Consider the following 27,980-nt stretch of genomic DNA (forward strand, 5'->3'; position numbering starts at 1 on the left):
TAAATGTGGATGTGTATGTATGGATGTATGCATGTAGATGTGAATGTGAATGTGGATATATGGATGTGAATGAGGATGTGGATGTAGATGCATGGAGATGTGGATGTATGCATGTAGATGTAGATGTATGGATGTGAATGTGGATGTGGATGTATGCATGGAGATGTGGATGCATGGATGTAAATGTGGATGTGTATGTATGGATTTATGCATGTAGATGTGAATGTGAATGTGGATATATGGATGTGAATGAGGATGTGGATGTAGATGCATGGAGATGTGGATGTATGCATGTAGATGTAGATGTATGGATGTGAATGTGGATGTGGATGTATGCATGGAGATGTGGATGTATGCATGTAGATGTAGATGTAGATGTATAGATGTGGATGTGAATGTGGAGGTGGATGTATGCATGTAGATGTAGAGGTATAGATGTGGATGTAAGGGTGGAGGTGGATGTATGCATGTAGATGTAGATGTAGATGTATGGATGTGAATGTGAATGTGGATGTGGATGTATGCATGGAGATGTGGATGTATGCATGGAGATGTGGATGTATGCATGTAGATGTAGATGTATGAATGTGTATGTGGATGTATGCATGTAGATGTGAATGTACGTATATAGACGTGGATGTATGGATGTGAATGTGCATGTAGATGTGGATGTATGGATGAGGATGCATGAATGTGCATGTAGATGTGGATGTGAAAATAGATGCATGGATGTAGATGTGGATGTATGGATGTGAATGTGGATGTGGATGTGAATATATGTATGGATGTGAATATATGATATGTGATGTGAAGGAATCTGAAGTGATGAGATGGAAAATGATGTGATGGAATGTGGAATAAGTAATGTGGATTGATGAGGGATAATGTGGAAAAATGAGAGTTAATATAGAAACTGTATTTGTAAACTGTTTGTAAATGGCTGTTTTATGTATTTGTAAACTGTATTTGTAAATGTTGTTTGTAAATGGCTGTTTTATGTCAAGAATGTTGGGGAAGCATTTTGACCGTCTTGTGATTAAGGTCATGGAGACCTAATTGATAAAGTTGCAACTACTGACGGAGAGTCAACGGAGGACGTCTTGCGTAGCAAAGTCGGCCGAGGTCTTGATCAGCCTCGGTTCGATTAAAATGGTGAGCTTCCGGTACGGTGGATGTGGGACCAAGGAAGCGGCCTATGAGTGAAGCGCTAGGTCACCTGGGAAGGATCCTAGAGAGTGCTGACCATACGGTGCTCGGGCTCTGGGTCGCCTAGGATACCCACGCGTGTGTCGAGGAAGATATTGGAACAAGGAGTAAGAGTTGTTTTGTGAAACCCGGCATGGATCTGGTTGATTGACCTTGCTGGTCTTCAATGGATGAGTCCATGGCTCTTTTTATGGATCTGTTGGTTGATCTTGCTGATCTTCAACGAGAGTCCATCTTGATTTTTATAAGTGATGATTTGCCGAGTATTATGGGCTAGGAACTATTGAAAAGGCCCCTGAGTGGACAGGTGGTGAGCGTTCTGGTTGCCAATGATGCCATAAATACTCTGATGAAGGAATGAGGGGAAATTAAGAATCAACCGGATAATTTGGAAGATTGTGATCAGTGATACTATGGTTTCATTAAAGGATTGTTTTAAAGTTAGCTAATGCTAAGAAAAAGGCAATTTCATATTGGTGTGTAAGTGGTGTGGCTAGTTTTATGTTTGCATGAACTTCCGGTTAGGGGGCCTTGGAACTCTTTTTCTTGGTACCCGAGACAAAACCTAACCAAATTCCAAATTGGATCCCATCACTATAGTGGTTGGGCAGTTGGCTAACCCATGGGATCGGATGGGGTTAGGCTGGACTGATGGATCCGTAAATCGAGACTCAATTTCTGATTACGATAGATAAAGTAAATCCCGGATAGTAATTGTTCTATGGATAGGAATCAACGACTGTGCCTCTTAATGGGGAAAAAAGCGTTGATCCCAATGATCCAAGTGCAAGTTTCTTCCTTGATCTGACCGAATATCTTTATAGGTGCAGTCGGCGGATCAGCTTGATCAGTAATGGTCTTGACTACGTTAGAGTAAAGAGTTATCTTGGTGGAATCGCCCGTGCTTTTCGGGTGAAGGAAGTTTTTTCCGGGTTCGGTTTTGGAAAAACCGACGGATTAGTCTCTTGTCCGGATATCCGTGGGCGAGGCCCCGAGTGTGGGACCCCTGTCCCGCGCGAGAAGTGCTCCTTCTGACGCTAGTACCCCGAATCTGTTGCTCGGTGGGAAATGGGATCTCACACGTAGGAGTCGACAAAGCCTTACCATAGACTATCTTAAATGGTGTTGTCTTAGTAGTAGCAGTATGGACGGTTATTATATGCAAATTGTAAAATATGTAAATACCTATCCCACTGCTTTAGGCTGAGATGAAAGATAAGAAATAATAATAATTTACATAACTTTTAGAGTAAGGTCTCCCTTTTTGAGGGTAGATGTGATTGGCCATCTCATGGACTAAGTTTGAATCCCTTATACAGGGTTGCCCAAGGATTAACTTATATGATCCTATTGAAAGGCTCATCACCACAAAAGATAGGCAAAAAATCAAGCCAAGGTTTTGATTTTCGCATTACATAATAGGACACCAAGTGACGTAGCATTATTTTCTTCAGCTAAACTTCACCGAGAGATTGGTATTGTCTAGGTGAGGGTTTCCCCAAGTTTCATGACAACTCCCTTGATAATAATGCTAACTACAATGCCACCATCTAAGATTGCAATGAGTTGTTTGCCTTTGTAAGCAACATTTTGTTCATTTTCTCACTTTCAAAGTAGTGTCTTAACTTGTTTATGGGAACCTTGGGTAATCCTCATTTGGATTTTATCTTTCTCTAGCACCTCAAGGATTGATTGAATGGGCCTTAGAGATTTGCTCTATTTTTTTCTCTCTATATGGGATCTTAAAATTCCTTCCAGGTTGGTGTGTAAGATCTTGCTATAAATGTGGAATTATTTACAACAAAAAACTTATGGGCACTTGGACTTCATAGGATAGAAAAGCAATGAGATTAGTGATGTCTATCACTTACTAGTCATATCCACTAGGTGATGGGCTAGGACGCGGTATGGTAGGGACTCAAATTTTCCTTGTTCCAACAATTAGTAATAACAACACATCGAGTATGCAAAGGTGCAATGGGGGTTGGAGGTGACTGTTGGAAAGGGACTAGACTAGTTTAGCTTCTACCAATGTTGATAGCTATTATTAGAAATTTAGCAACCTATTGGCAGCCTTATCAATGGAAGCATTGTATAGGGCATGTTGTTGTAGCTGGGGTTATTTATGTCTTGAGCCTTGAGCCTTTGGTATGTTGGCTATTATAGCTTAGGGTTATTTATTTCTTGAGCCTTTGGTATAGCTATACATGGTTATTCATGTCTTGATCCTTTGGTATGTTGGCTATTATAGCTTAGGGTTATTTATTTCTTGAGCCTTTGGTATAGCTATACATGGTTATTCATGTCTTGATCCTTTGGTAAGCTACATGAGTTTGGTAATAAATGGTTATTTATGTCTTGATCCTTTATAGTATAGCTATATAAAATTGGTAATAAATTGTGATGGGCTCAAACTCGTCATTGAGTAAAGTGAAATGACTTAGGTGAGTCCACTCCACACATACTTGCATACAGTGTAGTAGTAGCTAATGGCTCACCATCTAACAGCTCTTTAATTGTAAAACAATAGGGTTCAAGGGGGCTATTCTTGAAACAAAGGGGTTAAGAAGGTACAAGGGTGGTAGGTTCGGAGCTTAGTACTATTGGAGAGGCATTTTCTCAATGCTCCACACTTGTATGTGCTCTATTTTGTAAGGCCCCTTTATGAGGAGTAGCCATTGTAGTGGTGAGCACCCGAGCACCTCGAACAATTCCCACTTTAGACACTAGATGGTGGCTAGATGGTTAGGAGATTGTAAGATCCCTGTTCCCACCGAGCAATGGATTCGGGGTACTGACAGCGGAAGTAGCGCTTCTCGCGCGGGACAGGGGTCCCACACTCGGGGCCTCGCCCACGGATATCCGGATAAGAGACTAATCCGTCGGTTGTTCCAAAACCGAACCCAAAAAAAAACTTCCTTAACCGGAAAGCACGGGCGATTCCACCAGGATAACTTTTTACTCTAACGTAGTCAAGATCATTTCTGATCGAGATGATCCGATTACATCTATAAGATACTTAGTCAGTTCAAGGAAGAAACTTGCACTTGGATCATTGGGATCAACGCTTTTTTCCCCATTCAAGAGGCACAGCCGTTGATTCCTATCCATAGAACCGTTACTGTCCGGGATTGATTTATTTTTTTTTTCTATCGTAAAAACAAAAGTTTGAGTCTCGATTTACGGATCCATCACTCCAGCCTAACCCCATCCGATCCCATGGGTTAGCCAACCGCCCAACCACTGTAGTGATGGGATCCAATTAAAAATTTGGTTAGGTTTTGTCCCGGGTACCAAGGAAAAGAGTTCCAAGGCCCCCTAGCCGGATGTTCATGCAAAATAAAACTAGTCACACCACTCACACACCCAATATGAAATTGCCCTTTTTCAACCAGATTCAACCAGTTTAAAACAATCCTTTAATAAAACCATAGTATCATTGATCACCATCTTCCAATTTATCCAATTGATTCTTAATTTTCCATCATTCCTTCATCAGAGTATCTATGGCATCATTGGCAACTAGAACGCTCAGGAGCCGTTCGATAGTTCCTAGCCCATAATACTTGGCAATATAATCACTTAACAAGATGGACTCTCGTTGAAGATCAGCAAGATCAACCAACAGATCCATATAAGGAGCCATGGACTCATCCATTGAAGACCAGCAAGGTCAATCAACCAGATCCATGCTCGATTTCAGAAAACAACTCCAACTCTGTTCCAATATCTTCCTCGACGCACGCGTGGGTATCCTAGGCAACCCAGAGCCCGAGCACCGTATGGTCAGCACCCTCTAGGATCCTTCGCAGGTAACCTAGCGCTTCACGCATAGGCCGCTTCCTTGGCCCCTCATCCACCGTACCGGAAGCTCACCATTTTAATCGCACCGAGGCTGGTCAAGACCTCGGCCGACCTTGCTACGCGAGACGTCCTTCATTGACTCCCCGTCAGCAGTTGCAACTTTCTCATCACGACCTTAATCACAAGACGGTCAAAATGCTCCCCCCAGCATTCTTGACATAAAACAATCATTTACAGACAGCATTTACAAACAGCATTTACAAACAGTTTACAATACAATTTCTATTTTAACTTTCATTTTGCCACATTATCCCTCCTCAATCTACATTACTTATTCCATATTCCATTTATATGTATACTCATCCCATCACATCATTTCCATCTCATCACTTCAGATTCCCTCACATCACAATCGTATATTCACATCCATACATCCACAACTATATGCGTACATTCACATCTACATGCATACATCTACATCCCTATGCATACATTCACATCCACATTCACATTCACCTCCATACACCTACATCTACATGCATACATCCACTCCACATTCACATCCACATCTATACATCCACAACTATATGCGTACATTCACATCTACATGCATACATCTACATCCCTATGCATACATTCACATCCACATTCACATTCACCTCCATACACCTACATCTACATGCATACATCCACTCCACATTCACATCCACATCTATACATCTACATCTACATGCATACATCCACATCTACGTCTATACACCTACATCTACATGCATACATCCACCTCTACATCCACATCTACGTCTATACACCTACATCTACATGCATACATCCCCATCCAAATCCACCTCTACATCTATACATCTACATCTACATGTATACATATACATCTCCATTAACAACTACATCTACATGCATACATCCATATCTCCATTCCCATCTACATCTATACATCTACATCTACATGCATCCATCCACCTCCACATCCACATCTACATCTATACATCTACATCTACATGTATACATCCACATCTCCATTCACATCTACATCTATACCTCTACATCTACATGCATCCATCCACATCTCCATTTACATCCTCATCTACACATCTATTTCTACATGCATACATCCACGTCCCATGCATACATCCACCTCCACATTCACACTCACATCCATACATCTACATCTACATGCAACATCCACATCTCCATGCATAATAAAATTCTTTTAATTAATCTAGGATGATAGTTCCTAGAATATGGTAGGAATTCCTCTTTTTATACTTTGAATGAATTTATTTTATGCGTAATTTCTATAAAAATTTTGCCATAGCTCCGCTACTATGACTGATAAATCTCAATTTTTTTCTAAGGGATAAAGCTCATTATTAAAGAAATAATTAGAATGGTCTCATCAATCCATAATGGTCTCTAATTGGATCATTAAGAAAATAATTAGAATGGTCTCTAATTGGATCATCAATCCATAATGGTCTCTAATTGGATCATTAAGAAAACAATTAGAATGGTCTCTAATTGGATCATCAATCCATAATGGTCTCTAATTGGATCATTAAGAAAACAATTAGAATGGTCTCTAATTGGGTCATCAATCCATAATGGATTGAATCATCAATGTGCATAACCTAAAAGCATAGCAAAAGCCATTAATTTGGCCTCAAGCATAGCTTAATCTTGGATTAAGAAAAAGCTTTATGAAAAGCTTCATTTGGATTGAGAATGGGTCATGAGTATGACCATTTCTTGAGTGAGAGAGAGAAATTATAAAAACCATTAGAATTTAAATATAAGTGGAAATTAACTTCTATAGCATTTATTAAATTATGTAACTCTTCACTACTATTCACCAATTAACTTCAATAGCATTAAAAAAAAACCATACCAATTAAACTTCTCAAGCTTGAGAGGGGTTGAGAAGAGAGAATCATTGAGAAATCATAGAAAGATCAAAATTCAATATACTTACCTTATGATTTGCTTGATTCTTTATTCACGGTAGAGGCCCCCAACCAATCAATTGGTTTAGTATGTTGATGGAGCCACCAATGGGGATTGAAGAAAGAGAGAAGTGTCAAAAACTAGTGAATTATTAAAGAATTCACAGTTCTTGGCTTAGGTGGAGTAACATAGCATAAGACACTATATATTTTGGCTTAGATGGAGTAGAGTAACAAAGCATAAGACTCTATCTAATTTGGCTTAGGTGGAGTAGAGTAACAAGGCATAAGACTCTATCTAATTTGGCTTAGGTGGAGTAGAGTAACAAGGCATAAGATTCTATATTTTGGCTTAGGTGGAGTAGAGTAACAAAGCATAAGACTCTATATTTTGGCTTAGGTGGAGTAGAGTAACAATGCATAAGACATTATATTTTTTTCAACAAGGGGAGGCTTCTATTTATAGGAAAATTTGAGCTCCTAACCAAACAAACTGATTCTAGAATTTTCCAAGTCAGTTTGGTTGAATTTGGACTAGATTTGGACCTAGTTTGGTTACTTTTTGATTCGGTTTGGTTCCATTTTGATTTGGTTTGGTTCAAGAGAGATGAGAGATAAAAATATCACATTATTTTTGAGTTTAAAACTCATTCAAGCATGTGAAATATGCACCTCCTTTAAAGAATTCCCCTTCCTTACATATGTGTCAAAATTTTATTGCTCATAGTTTTTTACTAATAAACCTTGTACATTTTCAACTCTTCATCTTATGTGAAATGTGCACCTCCTTTAAAGAACTCCTCTTCCTTACATATGTGTCATAGTTTTTTTACTAATAAACCTTGTACATTTTCAACTCTTCATCTTATGTGAAATATGCACCTCCTTTAAAGAACTCCCCTTCCTTACATATGTGTTTATTTACTAATAAACCTTGTACATTTTCAACTCTTCATCTTATGTGAAATATGCACCTCCTTTAAAGAACTCCCCTTCCTTACATATGTGTTTATTTACTAATAAACCTTGTACATTTTCAACTCTTCATCTTATGTGAGCATTTACTCAATTTTTGGGTATCTTCTTTTACAAATTGGATTTATCTCCTCCCTACACATGGATTGATGCTATTGGCCCATAGGAACCTTAATTGGACCATAGTCTAAAGATTTATGAAAATCTAGACCCTTAGGCTAAGGTTCTTTATACCTATTTCCAATTAATTCCAATTGCACATTGGAAAATTCTTTTTAAATTTCTATTTCAGGGGAGCTCATCTGAATTATAAGAGATATTTTTCTATCCAGAATTATTCAGAATCTGAATATTCTCTCTCTAGAATATTTTCTCTCTCTAGGTTAAAACAGTCACAAACAAGATCTCTTATATTTCAGAAAAGGAATTGATTACAGGAGAATATACTAGACATCAAAAAGGGGTTGGGGGAGGAATCTTACATTCTACCCCACTTAAAAAACGCGAGATGTCCTCATCTCGCAACTTGGAATAATTTCGCAAGATGCACGAATATGAGACTTAGAGAAAAATTTTAATCACGATTAACCACCAAGAAAAGTCTTAAAGAGAGCAAGATTCAAAATAATAACAAGATTTAAACTTTATTCATTCTCGGAACTTATACAGTAAAGATAGAGAAACTCTTTACACTTCCATAAGCCCGTCCATCATATGGTCACAAAAGCAGTCCTCACAAGCTGCACAAGTATAGGGTAACTCATCTATGGGAATGATTCTGCTGGTTATTGCCGCACCTATCTCAGTGGTATGAGGTGATCTAACAAAAGGACCTCTGAGAGGCAAGCCAAGAACGGGGTAAAGGCATATCTTCTCATGAGGAAGAAAACACGCCAGTAAGAAGACCCGCTCAGAAAACCCAAGATGCCTTGATCTCATGACGCAGTAGTATCGGGGACCCAAACCCAAGGCTTCGATAACCATGGCCAAGCGGACATTGTTACGAAAGTGCTGCTGTCCCCAGGGTGTTACCCTAGTTATGTTTTGATAGGTCCGCCATTTGGTCTGCGCTACAGAAGTTCCTAGGTGAGGAAAAAGTGAGCGCTCATACTGTTCTATAAAGTCTTTCTTCACAGACTCTCTTGCGTCTTGAAGGTGAGAATTCATCAGGGATAAAACTAATTCCTGTTGCCAAGCCATGAAGGAGATTAAGAAAGAAAGGAGATTGATGGGAGTAAGATTACTGTGAGCGACACGTAAAAGTTACGACTTATATAAAGGAAGGAGCTAGCGTAACCTAGAAGCCAACGGTAACTTGTCACTGAAGTTTTACCGTCTTTCCATGATTTGTGTTTGACACATTTTTCTATAGAAGGCATTGAGAATTTTGAGATGAGGAGATAAAAGAAACTTGTAGGCTAAGTCACCTACTTTCATTGAATTCAGATACAAGGATCACAATATCTGGGGGATAACTTCTTATACTCCCCAAGAGATAAAGAACTTCTTTTGGGCCGTACTCGAATGAAAACCAAAACCTTGGTATCCAAAACACCGATTCTCACTTCTAAACTCATTGTTCTAAATCCTTAAAACAGGCGTGACTCCTGAGAAGTATTCTAGGAAAAGGGTCTTCCTTTTTTAAACAGAAATTTTTTTTTTATTTTAGAGAGGGAATAATTATAAGATCAGAAAGGAAGATTCTTACTCCAGTATACCTCGAAGGCTGGGGAGGAATCTTACATTCTACCCCACTTAAAAAATGCGAGATGTCCTCATCTCGCCAAGTAGAGGACAACTCTTTTTCTTAAGATCCAATTTATTCTGGGGTTCCTTATATTCTGGTCAACCCAACAGAACACTGGGATAAATATCCCTTATATAGAACTCATTATTAAATAACAATTCATTCAGATCATATCATTCATATCTTTAACATGATAATGGTCCATTAGACCGAAAAGTTTCCTTCGAAACATTCCTCCACGGAAATTTCAGTCAAGCAAGTTCTCAATTTGACATCCCTTAACTTGATCTACCGGTCAAATATTAACAGTAGCAATCTAACAGCACACCCATTAACCTCATAGTGATTTGCTGAATTCATTATCATCATTCTAGTTATGAATATCATTACAGGGATTCGTCCCATTCCCCCTCATTGTGGTTTCATTATATTTCAACTAATTTTTTAAAAATCAACATTTTTCAATCAGCATTTTCAATCAGCATTTTCAATCAGAATCCAAATCAATTCATCCATTCTCAAACAGAATTAAAAATCATATCAATCACATGCAAAATCATCATCTGGATAGCATTAACGCTTATAATTTCAAGTCTTAGATTTACTCGTATATACTGTCAGTAAAGAGCTGCAGTATACTCTCGGTATATACGGGTAGTCACGGTCCTTGGAATTATAAGGTAAATACTATCATGTCTAGGCCTCAAGCAAGTCGGGGATTCTATATAATTGCGGTACTTCCATCTGAAGACCCAATTACCAAATTACGAGTTTCAGTTTGAATATCAAATTGTATGAATTATATCACACAATTATAACCTTTTTGTGTTTCTTGATAAATTTTTGACATATTTGTCTTCTCAGGTGATCTTTATTAACCAAAGGCTCTGATACCAACTGTAAGATCCCTGTTCCCACCGAGCAATGGATTCGGGGTACTGACAGCGGAAGTAGCGCTTCTCGCGCGGGACAGGGGTCCCACACTCGGGGCCTCGCCCACGGATATCCGGATAAGAGACTAATCCGTCGGTTGTTCCAAAACCGAACCCAAAAAAAAACTTCCTTAACCGGAAAGCACGGGCGATTCCACCAGGATAACTTTTTACTCTAACGTAGTCAAGATCATTTCTGATCGAGATGATCCGATTACATCTATAAGATACTTAGTCAGTTCAAGGAAGAAACTTGCACTTGGATCATTGGGATCAACGCTTTTTTCCCCATTCAAGAGGCACAGCCGTTGATTCCTATCCATAGAACCGTTACTGTCCGGGATTGATTTATTTTTTTTTTCTATCGTAAAAACAAAAGTTTGAGTCTCGATTTACGGATCCATCAGTCCAGCCTAACCCCATCCGATCCCATGGGTTAGCCAACCGCCCAACCACTGTAGTGATGGGATCCAATTAAAAATTTGGTTAGGTTTTGTCCCGGGTACCAAGGAAAAGAGTTCCAAGGCCCCCTAGCCGGATGTTCATGCAAAATAAAACTAGTCACACCACTCACACACCCAATATGAAATTGCCCTTTTTCAACCAGATTCAACCAGTTTAAAACAATCCTTTAATAAAACCATAGTATCATTGATCACCATCTTCCAATTTATCCAATTGATTCTTAATTTTCCATCATTCCTTCATCAGAGTATCTATGGCATCATTGGCAACTAGAACGCTCAGGAGCCGTTTCGATAGTTCCTAGCCCATAATACTTGGCAATATAATCACTTAACAAGATGGACTCTCGTTGAAGATCAGCAAGATCAACCAACAGATCCATATAAGGAGCCATGGACTCATCCATTGAAGACCAGCAAGGTCAATCAACCAGATCCATGCTCGATTTCAGAAAACAACTCCAACTCTGTTCCAATATCTTCCTCGACGCACGCGTGGGTATCCTAGGCAACCCAGAGCCCGAGCACCGTATGGTCAGCACCCTCTAGGATCCTTCGCAGGTAACCTAGCGCTTCACGCATAGGCCGCTTCCTTGGCCCCTCATCCACCGTACCGGAAGCTCACCATTTTAATCGCACCGAGGCTGGTCAAGACCTCGGCCGACCTTGCTACGCGAGACGTCCTTCATTGACTCCCCGTCAGCAGTTGCAACTTTCTCATCACGACCTTAATCACAAGACGGTCAAAATGCTCCCCCCAGCATTCTTGACATAAAACAATCATTTACAGACAGCATTTACAAACAGCATTTACAAACAGTTTACAATACAATTTCTATTTTAACTTTCATTTTGCCACATTATCCCTCCTCAATCTACATTACTTATTCCATATTCCATTTATATGTATACTCATCCCATCACATCATTTCCATCTCATCACTTCAGATTCCCTCACATCACAATCGTATATTCACATCCATACATCCACAACTATATGCGTACATTCACATCTACATGCATACATCTACATCCCTATGCATACATTCACATCCACATTCACATTCACCTCCATACACCTACATCTACATGCATACATCCACTCCACATTCACATCCACATCTATACATCCACAACTATATGCGTACATTCACATCTACATGCATACATCTACATCCCTATGCATACATTCACATCCACATTCACATTCACCTCCATACACCTACATCTACATGCATACATCCACTCCACATTCACATCCACATCTATACATCTACATCTACATGCATACATCCACATCTACGTCTATACACCTACATCTACATGCATACATCCACCTCTACATCCACATCTACGTCTATACACCTACATCTACATGCATACATCCCCATCCAAATCCACCTCTACATCTATACATCTACATCTACATGTATACATATACATCTCCATTAACAACTACATCTACATGCATACATCCATATCTCCATTCCCATCTACATCTATACATCTACATCTACATGCATCCATCCACCTCCACATCCACATCTACATCTATACATCTACATCTACATGTATACATCCACATCTCCATTCACATCTACATCTATACCTCTACATCTACATGCATCCATCCACATCTCCATTTACATCCTCATCTACACATCTATTTCTACATGCATACATCCACGTCCCATGCATACATCCACCTCCACATTCACACTCACATCCATACATCTACATCTACATGCAACATCCACATCTCCATGCATAATAAAATTCTTTTAATTAATCTAGGATGATAGTTCCTAGAATATGGTAGGAATTCCTCTTTTTATACTTTGAATGAATTTATTTTATGCGTAATTTCTATAAAAATTTTGCCATAGCTCCGCTACTATGACTGATAAATCTCAATTTTTTTCTAAGGGATAAAGCTCATTATTAAAGAAATAATTAGAATGGTCTCATCAATCCATAATGGTCTCTAATTGGATCATTAAGAAAATAATTAGAATGGTCTCTAATTGGATCATCAATCCATAATGGTCTCTAATTGGATCATTAAGAAAACAATTAGAATGGTCTCTAATTGGATCATCAATCCATAATGGTCTCTAATTGGATCATTAAGAAAACAATTAGAATGGTCTCTAATTGGGTCATCAATCCATAATGGATTGAATCATCAATGTGCATAACCTAAAAGCATAGCAAAAGCCATTAATTTGGCCTCAAGCATAGCTTAATCTTGGATTAAGAAAAAGCTTTATGAAAAGCTTCATTTGGATTGAGAATGGGTCATGAGTATGACCATTTCTTGAGTGAGAGAGAGAAATTATAAAAACCATTAGAATTTAAATATAAGTGGAAATTAACTTCTATAGCATTTATTAAATTATGTAACTCTTCACTACTATTCACCAATTAACTTCAATAGCATTAAAAAAAAACCATACCAATTAAACTTCTCAAGCTTGAGAGGGGTTGAGAAGAGAGAATCATTGAGAAATCATAGAAAGATCAAAATTCAATATACTTACCTTATGATTTGCTTGATTCTTTATTCACGGTAGAGGCCCCCAACCAATCAATTGGTTTAGTATGTTGATGGAGCCACCAATGGGGATTGAAGAAAGAGAGAAGTGTCAAAAACTAGTGAATTATTAAAGAATTCACAGTTCTTGGCTTAGGTGGAGTAACATAGCATAAGACACTATATATTTTGGCTTAGATGGAGTAGAGTAACAAAGCATAAGACTCTATCTAATTTGGCTTAGGTGGAGTAGAGTAACAAGGCATAAGACTCTATCTAATTTGGCTTAGGTGGAGTAGAGTAACAAGGCATAAGATTCTATATTTTGGCTTAGGTGGAGTAGAGTAACAAAGCATAAGACTCTATATTTTGGCTTAGGTGGAGTAGAGTAACAATGCATAAGACATTATATTTTTTTCAACAAGGGGAGGCTTCTATTTATAGGAAAATTTGAGCTCCTAACCAAACAAACTGATTCTAGAATTTTCCAAGTCAGTTTGGTTGAATTTGGACTAGATTTGGACCTAGTTTGGTTACTTTTTGATTCGGTTTGGTTCCATTTTGATTTGGTTTGGTTCAAGAGAGATGAGAGATAAAAATATCACATTATTTTTGAGTTTAAAACTCATTCAAGCATGTGAAATATGCACCTCCTTTAAAGAATTCCCCTTCCTTACATATGTGTCAAAATTTTATTGCTCATAGTTTTTTACTAATAAACCTTGTACATTTTCAACTCTTCATCTTATGTGAAATGTGCACCTCCTTTAAAGAACTCCTCTTCCTTACATATGTGTCATAGTTTTTTTACTAATAAACCTTGTACATTTTCAACTCTTCATCTTATGTGAAATATGCACCTCCTTTAAAGAACTCCCCTTCCTTACATATGTGTTTATTTACTAATAAACCTTGTACATTTTCAACTCTTCATCTTATGTGAAATATGCACCTCCTTTAAAGAACTCCCCTTCCTTACATATGTGTTTATTTACTAATAAACCTTGTACATTTTCAACTCTTCATCTTATGTGAAATATGCACCTCCTTTAAAGAACTCCCCTTCCTTACATATGTGTTTATTTACTAATAAACCTTGTACATTTTCAACTCTTCATCTTATGTGAGCATTTACTCAATTTTTGGGTATCTTCTTTTACAAATTGGATTTATCTCCTCCCTACACATGGATTGATGCTATTGGCCCATAGGAACCTTAATTGGACCATAGTCTAAAGATTTATGAAAATCTAGACCCTTAGGCTAAGGTTCTTTATACCTATTTCCAATTAATTCCAATTGCACATTGGAAAATTCTTTTTAAATTTCTATTTCAGGGGAGCTCATCTGAATTATAAGAGATATTTTTCTATCCAGAATTATTCAGAATCTGAATATTCTCTCTCTAGAATATTTTCTCTCTCTAGGTTAAAACAGTCACAAACAAGATCTCTTATATTTCAGAAAAGGAATTGATTACAGGAGAATATACTAGACATCAAAAAGGGGTTGGGGGAGGAATCTTACAGAGATGACTTAGGTAGACTTAACACTCTGCCACGTAGGATGCATGCTTGTAAGGTCTATGTGATTGCATTATTAGTAGTGAGTGCTCGGGGGGTTGCGGAGCTAGAAGGTCTTAGAAGATGGATGTGGGGGCTCCACACTTGTATGTGCTCTATTTTGTAAGGCCCCTTTATGAGGAGTAGCCATTGTAGTGGTGAGCACCCGAGCACCTCGAACAATTCCCACTTTAGACACTAGATGGTGGCTAGATGGTTAGGAGATGACTTAGGTAGACTTAACACTCTGCCACGTAGGATGCATGCTTGTAAGGTCTATGTGATTGCATTATTAGTAGTGAGTACTCGGGGGGTTGCGGAGCTAGAAGGTCTTAGAAGATGGATGTGGGGGCTATGTTAAGTTCTTATTAGGCTTAGTTGTAATCTAATATGGTCCTACTTGAATGATATGGTCAGTTGGTCCTTGTGGACAAAGTTGTGGATTGGCCCATGACATGGCCAACCTACGTCCATACCGACCTTGGGTACTATATATAGACTAGTTTGGCAACCTTAGTTTATTATCAAGCTCATTGTGTTTGAGGACTCTTTTAAGAAATGACATCCTCCTTAAAAGCTCCTTATCTAGCACATGGGTGGATGGATGTCATCAGCTTGTAATCAAGTTTCCAAGCCAAAATATTATTTACTCCCCACTTCTTTTTGTAGTTTAGTGTTTTGTATTGTGTTGATGGCCCTACTTTCAATATTGTGCATTCTTCTATATACACGCCCTTGAGGATTGGATTTGGAGCTCCTTGAGTTGTATTGTCAACTTGGGGTTGAGTGGTAGGTGGTATAGGTAGCACTAAGGCTACTTTCACGGGGGAAGAAGAAAGTGATGCTACCTAGGATTAGATGCTTGGTTGTTTCTTTAGCAATCATGATTAACATATTTTAGGACATGGGCACAATATAAGAGAACACATGGTTATGAGTGGGGACACCACAAACCAAACTATATTTCTTTGAGAGGATATAGATGTCGGTATCTAATGGGGGGGTTGTTAAGTATTATCCTGCTACCCAGTATTTGCTAAGTTTATTCAATGAGACTTTTAACGATTGAGGGTATAACAAGATTCTACTACTATGGCAGAGGGCCACTGTATATAGAACTAGCATCGTTTCCCATTTTTGCTAAGGCACACTTAGGGATTCACTGGCTTGCATGGTGCTATTATGGGCTTTTGTTCCCAAAGGAGGTACTAAAAGTTGCCTTAACACTTGCAGCACATGGATCAAACACGAAGCTTATCATAGATTTGCTTCATGTATTAGTTGATGCAAAGAATAGATCTCTTCAATTTGGAATAGATTATTATAGATATGCCTCATGTGTAGTAGTTGAGGCCAATAATTGATCTGTTCGATTGGGAAGCAAGTGATAGTGTGTAAGTGGTTGAGGTGGCCTCATAAGTTTGCTTCTTTCATGGATTATTTAGAATAGCATATAAGTGTGTCTCCTTGGTCACTTTTACACAAGCACAATTTGCGATGTAAGCACACGAAAAATGCAATGCTATTTTGAAGCACTACTTAATAAAAAAGCATGGATGTATAGTGAGCCACATGGTACTAGATTTCTTGTTCTTTGATAACACATTCAGTGTAATCTTGTGATAAGTAAGCTCCTTTAAGCCCTTTTTTTTTGCATAATCCACACATATTTTGATTGGTGAACGAAACCCTTTACTAATGATAGCTTTATGCTATGTAGTGACCCCATAAACCTTTCCATCGGTTCCTATGGTCATGTTAGTATACATAGGAAATGTTCTCAGCATGTCAAATACTGGCTTTGATGCTTATGAATTCTCCACACCATTATTTCCTTGAGACTCTGTATTTTCTTTGGGTTTAACATCTCCAACATTTGCTACTAGTCTCCCCATGGCAATATTCAGCTCCTATTATATCTGAAAAGTTTTTAAGGTTTTTAGGCTTTGTGGCTTCACATATAGTTTTTTTTTTCTTGTAATGATTCACCCGGAGGATAGAAACTTATTTGGTAAACATTTTCCTCTGCATGTTGAAGATGGGCTTGGAGAGCATTGGTTGATAGAGGTAGTGCATAGAGTTTCGCTATTCTAGCCCAAAAGCTTCAAATAACTAGAGATCATGCCCTGTTTATGTTCTTGAATGCCATCATTGACTCCCATTTATCGTCTTGTTTTCATGGATCTAATGGTCTCTTTCCTTAGTGCCATATGGAGGAAAGTTGTTGTAACATACCCATCTTCACTAATAAAGAAATGTCCATGTAATTATGAGTTTTTGAATGGTATAAAAAAACTCATAATTACATGATTTTATTATTTGAGTCATTTCTACTTAGAATATAAAAATCAATGATTTTATTATTTGAGTCATTTCTACTTAGAATCTTCAAATTCTGAGCCCAAATTTGGAATCTGCACGCGATTTTACCCTAATATAGGATTTTACAGCATCCAAAACGGACACTGGATCAAGCCTATACGGTAATTTCAATCATTTTAGTTAAAAATCAGCGACCTTTAAACCTTAATAAATCCACGACCGAGCGTCTGATTGACGAACAGTCTGAACCCCTATGACCAGGAGAACCTCTCGGACAAAAAAAAAATTCGCCCCCGGGGCGATTTGGCATGCAAATCGAGACGGGCGTCCCAAATTTGGGTACCCCGCCCCAAAATTTGTTCCTAACACACTTACTTGGGTGCCCATACAATGGCCGCCCAAGAACCAAAGGACGGCCGCCCACTATATGGTCCACGCGTACTCCTACGTGGACACCCAGACCAGATAAGGTACATGCCTACCACTTCTTTCCCGGACAACCGACACCGTACCTTTCCCCTAGACCCATGCAGGCCACTGATCCATAGCCTTTGAAGGTACACCGTCCTTTCCACAAGGACCAACTGACCATATCATTCGAGTAGGACCATATTAGATTACAACTAAGCCTAATAGGAACTTAACATAGCCCCCACATCCATCTTCTGAGACCTTCTAGCTCTGCAACCCCAGAGCACTCACACTAATAATGCAATCACATAGACCTTACAAGCATGCATCCTACGTGGCAGAGTGTTAAGTCTACCTAAGTCATCTCCTAACCATCTAGCCACCATCTAGTGTCTAAACTGGGAATTGTTCGAGGTGCTCTGGTGCTTACCACCACAATGGCTACTCCTCATAAAGGGGCCTTACAAAATAGAGCACATCCAAGGGTGGAGCATTGAGCAAATGCCTCTCCAATAGTACTAAGTTTCGAACCTACCCTTGTACCTTCTTAACCCCTCTGTTTCAAGAATAGCCCCCTTGAACCCTATTGTTTTACAATTAAAGAGCTGTTAGATGGTGAGCCATTAGCTATTACTACACTGTATGCAAGTATGTGTGGAGTGGACTCACCTAAGTCATTTCACTTTACTCAATGAAGAGTTTGAGCCCATCACAATTTATTACCAAACTTATGTAGCTATACTATAAAGGATCAAGACATAAATACCATGTATGGCTATACCAAAGGATCAAGACATAAATAACCATTTATTACCAAACTCATGTAGCTATACCAAAGGATCAAGACATGAATAACCATGTATAGCTATACTAAAGGCTCAAGAAATAAATAACCCTAAGCTATAATAGCCAACATACCAAAGGATCAAGACATGAATTACCATGTATAGCTATACCAAAGGCTCAAGAAATAAATAACCCTAAGCTATAATAGCCAACATAACAAAGGCTCAAGGATCAAGACATAAATAACCCCAACTACAACAACATGCCCTATACAATGCTTCCATTGATAAGGCTGCCACAGTAGGTTGCTAAATTTCTAATAATTGCTACCAACAACAGCAGCAGCTGAACTAGTCTAGGCCCTTTCCAACAATCACCTCCAACCCCCATTTCACCTTTGCATACTCGATGTGTTGTTATTACTAATTGTTGGAACAAGGAAAATTTGAGTCCCTACCATATTGTGTCCTAGCCCATCACCTAGTGGATATGACTAGTAAGTAATAGACATCACTAATCTCATTGCTTTTCTATCCTATGAAGTCCAAGTGCCCATAAGTTTTTTGTTGTAAATAATTCCACATTTATAGCAAGATCTTACACACCAACCTGGGAAGGAATTTTAAGAGCCCACATAGAGAGAAAAAAATAGAGCAAATCTCTAAGGCCCATTCGATCAATCCTTGAGGTGCTAGAGAAAGATAAAATCCAAATGAGGATTACCCAAGGTTCCCATAAACAAGTTAAGACACTACTTTGAGAGTGAGAAAATGAACACAATGTTGCTTACAAAGGCAAACAACTCATTGCAATCTTAGATGATGGCATTGTAGTTGGCATTATTAGCAAGGGAGTTGTCAGGAAACTTGGGGAAACCCTCACCTAGACAATACCAATCTCTCCGTGAAGTTTAGCTAATGAAAATAATGCTACGTCACTTGGTGTCCTGTTATGTAATGTGAAAATCAAAACCTTGGCTTGATTTTTTGCCTATCTTTTGTGGTGATGAGCCTTTCAATAGGATCATATAAGTTAATCCTTGGGCAGCCCTATATAAGGGATTCAAACTTAGTCTATGAGATGGCCAATCACATCTACCCTCCAAAAGGGAGACCTTACTCTGAAAGTTATGTAAATTGTTATTATTTCTTATCTTTCATCTCAGCCTAAAGTAGTGGGATAAGTATTTACATATTTTGCAATTTGCATGTAATAACCGTCTATACTGCTACTACTAAGACAACACCATTTTAGATAGTCTATGGTAAGGCTTTGCCGACCCCTACGGCTCCTCTTTCACATTCTATAGAGGCTACAAAGTCTTTTGTGTAGAGACTTTGACCAAATTCACGAGTTAGTGAAATTGAACATTCAAAAAGCTCTTGACAAAAGTACATGAAGTATGCAAATAGTAAACATAAACATATTATCTTCAATGAAGGCAACTATTTGCTTATTCATATTGAGAAAATGAGACTAAAGTGAATAGAGACCAACCCTATGGTAAAGTTAGCTCCTAGATTTTATGTACCTTTCAAGATGGTTATTGCCAAGATCAATGATAGCACATTTAAGTTGGAGCTACCTTCCAATTGACATATTCATTATTCTTTTCATGTTTTTGAGACCATTTTGAGGACCTCTACCCTTCTCATCCAATAAGTAGATGAAGAAAAACATCTTGTGCCTGAGTCTATCATTGACCACCATGAGACCATCACACTACACACACATATGCAGCACTTATGTCAAGTATCTTGTGACTTTCAAGAATCATCCTATTAAAAATATTAAATGGATACCAAAAATTTTATTTAGTTCTTACCAAAATCTCATCCACTCATACCATCGTAAATCTAACTAATGAAGTTGTTACTTCATTACGAGCCATCCCTTCCCAAAGATTTTATCCTCAAAATCTAATATATATATTTATATATATAATTATACATCAATGAGAAGTGAAGCTTTTATCATATCCATTAGACCAGAAAAAAGATAGGAAGATCTATCATACTCGATATAGAACTAGATCCTCCAAGTGTGAGAAAATAAATATCCTTGATTTTCATATGGTCCCATGAATAAAGCCTCCAAAGAAATTATTGAGTGAACCTTCAATCAATCATACCACATGGTCAAGAAACATCCTCCATAGATAGACCTTGTTATTGCACATAGGAAATCTTGTATGCAAACGAATTACATTATAGTTGCAAGCAACTGATTATTTTACTGAGAATAGTATAAGGCTTGTGCCGTAAGAAAGGATAATGCCCAAACAACAACTCATTTTTTAATTGAGAAAACAATTTGTAGTTTTAAAACTCCCTCTGAGTTGGTTTCAGATCGTGGCACTCATTTCCTAAATGCTGTCATATCGAACACAACACTGAATATCTAAACATACGACATGATAAGATGAGTGGTGTGACCGATGATGACATCATCCCCAAGGGTAAATACTTTCATTTGATGAGGAACTCCTCTATGCTTCTATTCCTTAACTCTCTTGTCCTTCTTCCCCACAATCCTCTCTGGCTCATAAATGTTTTCTCCCTCTTCACCCATAGGTAGAAACTCTTCCACTTCTCCAGGGATAGAACCCATATACTTCTTGGGATTATACGAATGAAATACATGATGGATTATTGTAGAATGAGGGAGGCCAAGCTTGTAGGAAAAATCACCAACCCTTTTGAGTACCAAGTATAGATCATAGTACCTATGAGCAAACTTGGGATTAGTGGAACCCTTGAAGGTGTTGTGGTAGCTCTTTGGTAGGTTCAAGAGTATATAATCAACTTCTTAAATCTTTACATCATGCTTATGCTCATCTGCATTAGCCTTTATAACCTCTTGGGTTTTCTTCATATTGCCCTTTACATAGTTGAAGAAGTTGTTTCATTCTTTCCAACTCTTCTTTTAGCTAATGGGTTTACCACCTTGTCTTCTTAGAAAGCTATGGAACACACAAGCACTTGATACCCATAAAGAGCCTCAAAGGGAGATATCTCAATGCTTAAATTCTTACTAGAATTATGGTAAAATTTAGCAAGATGTAGGTTTCTTGGTGATCAAGGGGCCAATTATGTTAGAGAGATGTAGGATTCTTGGTGGCCAATAACCAAAGCTTACAATAAGGTTTTCGGGTGAATAAGGGCCAATCGTATATAAGTGACTTTTTCTCATCATCTAAGGAACAGTCCCCCTTTGTGCCAATTTGAGTTTCTTGTGTGTTAGAGAGAGAGAGAGAGAGAGAGAGTTGAGAGTAAACTGTAGGATTCTTAGAGAGAGAGAGAGAGAGTCCTTGTGGGTGCATGCAAACCTCCTAGCGGTGTAAATAAGGAGAGGAATTTGGAGGGACAGCTTTTCAAAGTAGTCATTGTTGACCTTTAACTCGTGAGGATACTAAGCTTGTTGTTGTAGGCTCACACTTGTTGTTTTAATATGACTAACTGTTGTAGCCTCTTGGTAAAGCCACCCTTGAAGAAAGTAGTAACAACATGTTGCAAACAATTCTAACACACTAAGACTAGAGTTCATAATTATAAAAAATTTGGCATGTGAAAATCACCAACTCTTGACCAAGTGTGGCTCATTTTTTGTTTCAAAATTTTTTTCCTCTAAACTATTAAAAATCCATCCGGACTTTGTAAACTTTGACGTAAGTACATCCAAAGGCTTCAAACATTATGACACCACTCTTTTTAGTAGGTTTCACCTGCTTCTTCAACAATAACACATGTATCATCATTGTAACATTCAAAGATCAGAACAACCAAGTGATGAGTAAGTGAGCTTTTATTTGTTTCCTTAAAAAAAGGGCCTAAGTAGGGGCTCATTTTTTACAGTAGATGATCCAAAGGGAGAGGAAAATCTCTACTTTTTGGTGCACAAAATATGTGTCAGATGAAGACACCTCTCTTAAACAAGGCAAAACCATAAAATCCTCCAACTCCTATACGAAAAGGGAAACAACATATGATTGAAAGGCAAGGGTTTATTTGTGAGGTTTTGTGTGAAAAATATATACGAAATTATGATGCGTCTTCTAAAAAAATGACATCAAACAAGGCAAAAACCATAAAATTCAGCTCCTACATAAAAAGAGAACTTCAAAACTTTAATAATTAATGTGTGGAATTAAGGATAAGAATTTTAACCTCTATAAAAGGAATATGTTAAAGCTATAAAAAGCTTGAAAGCTGTTCTGATCGTTTCAACAAGACCTAGTTTGAAGAAGAAGAATGTAGGTCTCTAAATAAGAGAGAAAAGTTAAGATAATCCTCCTTACGTACATGTTCAAAAATACATACAACATTCCTAAGGTTGCCTTACCACAAGTTTCCTCCATATGGCACTAAGGAAAGAGACCATTAGATCCATGAAAACAAGACGACAAAATGGGAGTCAATAATGGCATTCAAGAACATCAACAGGGCATGATCTCTAGTTATTTGAAGCTTTTGGGCTAGAATAGCGAAACTCTATGCACTACCTCTATCTACCAATGCTCTCCAAGCCCATCTTCAACATGCAGAGGAAAATGTTTACCAAATAAGTTTCTATCCTCCGGGTGAATCATTACAAGAAAAAAAAACCTATATGTGAAGCCACAAAGCCTAAAAACCGTAAAAAATTTTCAGATATAATAGGAGCTGAATATTGCCATGGGGAGACTAGTAGCAAATGTTGGAGATGTTAAACCCAAAGAAAATACAGAGTCTCAAGGAAATAATGGTGTGGAGAATTCATAAGCATCAAAGCCAGTATTTGACATGCTGAGAACATTTCCTATGTATACTAACATGACCATAGGAACCGATGGAAAGGTTTATGGGGTCACTACATAGCATAAAGCTATCATTAGTAAAGGGTTTTGTTCACCAATCAAAATGTGTGGATTATGCAAAAAAAAATAAGGGCTTAAAAAAGCTTACTTAGCACAAGATTTCACTGAATGTGTTATCAAAGAACGAGAAATCTAGTACCATGTGGCTCACTATACATCCATGCTTTTTAATTAAGTAGTGCTGGAAAATAGCATTTCATTTTTTGTGTGCTTACATCGCAAATTGTGCTTTTGTAAAAGTGACCAAGGAGACACACTTATATGCTATTCTAAATAATCCATGAAAGAAGCAAACTTATGAGGCCACCTCAACCACTTACACACTATCACTTGCTTCCCAATCGAACAGATCTATTATTGGCCTCAACTACTACACATGAGGCATATCTATAATAATCTATTCCCGATCGAAGAGATCTATTGTTGGCGTCAACTAATACATGAAGCAAATCTATGATAAGCTTCGTGTTTGATCCATATGTGATGCAAGTGTTAAAGCAACTTTTAGTACCTCCTTTGGGAACAAAAGCCCATAATAGCACCATGCAATCCAGCAAATCCCCAATAGCAAAAATGGGAAACGATGCTAGTTCTATATAGTTGCCCTCTGTCATAGTAGTAGAATCTTGTTATACCTTCAATCGTTAAAAATCTCATTGAATAAACTTAGCTAATACTGGGCAGCAGAGGATAATACTTAACAACCCCCCCATTAGATAGCGACATCTTTATCCTCTCAAAGAAATATGGTTTGGTTTGTGGTGTCCCCACTCATAACCATGTGTTCTCTTATATTGTGCCCATTTCCTAAAATATGTTAATCATGATTGCTAAAGAAACAACCAAGCATCTAATCCTAGGTAGCATCACTTTCTTCTTCCCCCGTGAAAGTAGCCTTAGTGCTACCTATACCACTTACCACTCAACCCCAAGTTGACAATACAACTCAAGGAGCTCCAAATCCAATCCTCAAGGGCGTGTATATAGAAGAATGCACAATATTGAAAGTAGGGCCATCAACACAATACAAAACACTGAAGTACAGAAAGAAGTGGGGAGTGAATAATATTTTGGCTTGCAAACTTGATTACAAGCTGATGACATCCATCCACCCATGTGCTAGATAAGGAGATTTTAAGGAGGATGTCATTTCTTAAAAGAGTCCTCAAACACAATGAGCTTGATAATAAACTAAGGTTGCCAAACTAGTCTATATATAGTACCCAAGGTCGGTATGGACGTAGGTCGGCCATGTCCACAACTTTGTCCACGAGGATCAACTGACCATATCATTTGAGTAGGACCATATTAGATTACAACTAAGCCTAATTGGAACTTAACATAGCCCCCACATCCATCTTCTGAGACCTTCTAGCTCCGCAACCCCCCGAGCACTCACTGATAATGCAATCACATAGACCTTACAAGCATGCATCCTACGTGGCAGAGTGTTAAGTCTACCTAAGTCATCTCCTAACCATCTGGCCACCATCCTTACAAAATAGAGTAGTTCCAAGGGATGAGCATTGAGCAAATGCCTCTCTAATAGTACTAAGCTCCGAACCTAACTTTGTACCTTCTTAACCCCTTTGTTTCAAGAAAAGCCCCCTTGAATCCTATTAATATAGTTTTACAATTAAAGAGATGTTAGATAGTGAGCCATTAGCTACTACGACACTGTATGCAAGTATGTGTGGAGTGGACTCACCTAAGTCATTTCACTTTACTCAATGAAGAGTTTGAGCCCATCACAATTTATTACCAAACTTATGTAGCTATACTATAAAGGATCAAGACATAAATACCATGTATGGCTATACCGAAGGATCAAGACATAAATAACCATTTATTACCAAAGTCATGTAGCTATACCAAAGGATCAAGACATGAATAACCATGTATCGCTATACCAAAGGCTCAAGAAAAAAATAACCCTAAGCTATAATAGCCAACATACCAAAGAATCAAGACATGAATAACCATGTATAGCTATACCAAAGGCTCAAGAAATAAATAACCCTAAGCTATAATAGCCAACATAACAAAGGCTCAAGGCTCAAGACATAAATAACCCCAACTACAGCAACAGGCCCTATACAATGCTTCCATTACTAAGGCTACCAATAGGTTGCTAAATTTCTAATAATAGCTACCCACATCAGCTGAACTAGTCTAGCCCCTTTCCAACAATCACCTCCAACCCCCATTGCACCTTTGCATACTCGATGTGTTGTTATTACTAATTGTTGGAACAAGGAAAATTTGAGTCCCTACCATACCGCGTCCTAGCCCATCACCTAGTGGATATGAAGTGATAGACATCACTAATCTCATTACTTTTCTATGCTATGAAGTCCAAGTGCCCATAAGTTTTTTGTTGTAAATAATTCCACATTTATAGCAATATCTTACACACCTTGAAGGAATTTTAAGAGCCCACATAGAGAGAAAAAAATAGAGCAAATCTCTAAGGCCCATTCAATCAATCCTTGAGGTGCTAGAGAAAGATAAAATCCAAATGAGGATTACCCAAGGTTCCCATAAACAAGTTAAGACACTACTTTGAGAGTGAGAAAATGAACACAATGTTGCTTACAAAGGCAAACAACTCATTGTAATCTTAGATGGTGGCATTGTAGTTGGCATTATTAGCAAGGGAGTTGTCAGGAAACTTGGGGAAACCCTCACCTAGACAATACCAATCTCTCGGTGAAGTTTAACTGATGAAAGTAGTGCTACATCACTTGGTGTCCTATTATGTAATGCAAAAATCAAAACCTTGGCTTGATTTTTGCCCTATCTTTTGTGGTGATGATGAGCCTTTCAATAGGATCATATAAGATGATCCTTGGGCAACCCTATATAAGGGATTCAAACTTAGTCCATGAGATGGCCAATCACATCTACCCTCCAAAAGGGAGACCTTACTTCTGAAAGTTATGTAAATTATTATTATTTCTTATCTTTCATCTCAGCCTAAAGCAGTGAGATAAGTATTTACATATTTTGCAATTTGCATATAATAACTGTCCATACTGCTACTACTAAGACAACACCATTTAAGATAGTCTATGGTAAGGCTTTGCCGACCCCTACGGCTCGTCTTTCACATTCTATAGAGGCTACAAATTCTTTTGTGTAGAGACTTTGACCAAATTCACGAGTTAGTGAAATTGAACATTCAAAAAGCTTGACAGAAGTACATGAAGTATGCAAATAGTAAACATAAACATGTCATCATCTTCAATGAAGGCAACTATTTGCTTATTCGTATTGAGAAAATGAGACTTAAGTCCATAGAGACCAACCCTATGGTAAAGTTAGCTCCTGGATTTTATGTACCTTTCAAGATGATTATTGCCAAGATAAATGATAGTGCATTTAAGTTGGAGCTACCTTTCCAATTGACATATTCATTATTCTTTTCATGTTTTTGAGACCATCTTGAGGACCTCTACCCTTCTCATCCAATATTAGAAGAGCTTGCTAAGTTAGTAGATGAAGAAAAACATCTTGTGTGCCTGAGTCTTTGACCATGAGACCATCACTACACACACATATGCAGCACTTATGTCAAGTATCTTGTGACTTTTAAGAATCATCCTATTTAAAATATTAAATGGATACCAAAATTTTTATTTAGTTCTTACCGAAATCTCATCCACTCATACCATCGTAAATCTAACTAATGAAGTTGTTACTTCATTACGAGCCATCCCTTCCCAAAGATTCTATCCTCAAAATCTAATATATATATATTTATATATATACTTATACATCAATGAGAACCTTCAATCAATCATACCACATGGTCAAGAAACATCCTCCATAGATAGACCTTGTTATTGCACATAGGAAAGCTTGTAGGCAAACAAATTACATTATAGTTGCAAAAACTGATTATTTCACCTGCTTCTTCAACAATAACACATGTATCATCATTGTAGCATTCAAAGATCAAAACAACCAAGTGATGAGTAAGTGAGCTTTTATTTGTTTCCTAAAAAAAAGGGCCTAAGTAGGGGCTCATTTTAATAGTAGATGATCCAAAGGGAGAGGAAAATCTCTACTTTTTGGTGCGCAAAATATGTGTCACATGAAGACACCTCTCTTAAACAAGGCAAAACCATAAAATCCACCAACTCCTACATATGAAAAGGGAAACAACATATGATTGAAAGGCAAGGGTTCATTTGTGAGGTTTTGTGTGAAAAATATATACCAAATTATGATGCATCTTCTAAAAAAATGACATCAAACAAGGCAAAAACCATAAAATCCAACTCCTACATAAAAAGAGAACTTCAAAACTTTAATAATTAATGTGTGGAATTGAGGATAAGAATTATAACCTCTATAAAAGGAATATATTAAAGCTATAAAAAGCTTGAAAGCTGTTCTAATCGTTTCAGCAAGACCTAGTTT

This window comes from Cibotium barometz, chromosome 34 (genome assembly GCF_041138505.1).
Source record: "Cibotium barometz isolate CiBa-2024 chromosome 34, ASM4113850v1, whole genome shotgun sequence".
NCBI lineage: Eukaryota > Viridiplantae > Streptophyta > Polypodiopsida > Cyatheales > Cibotiaceae > Cibotium > Cibotium barometz.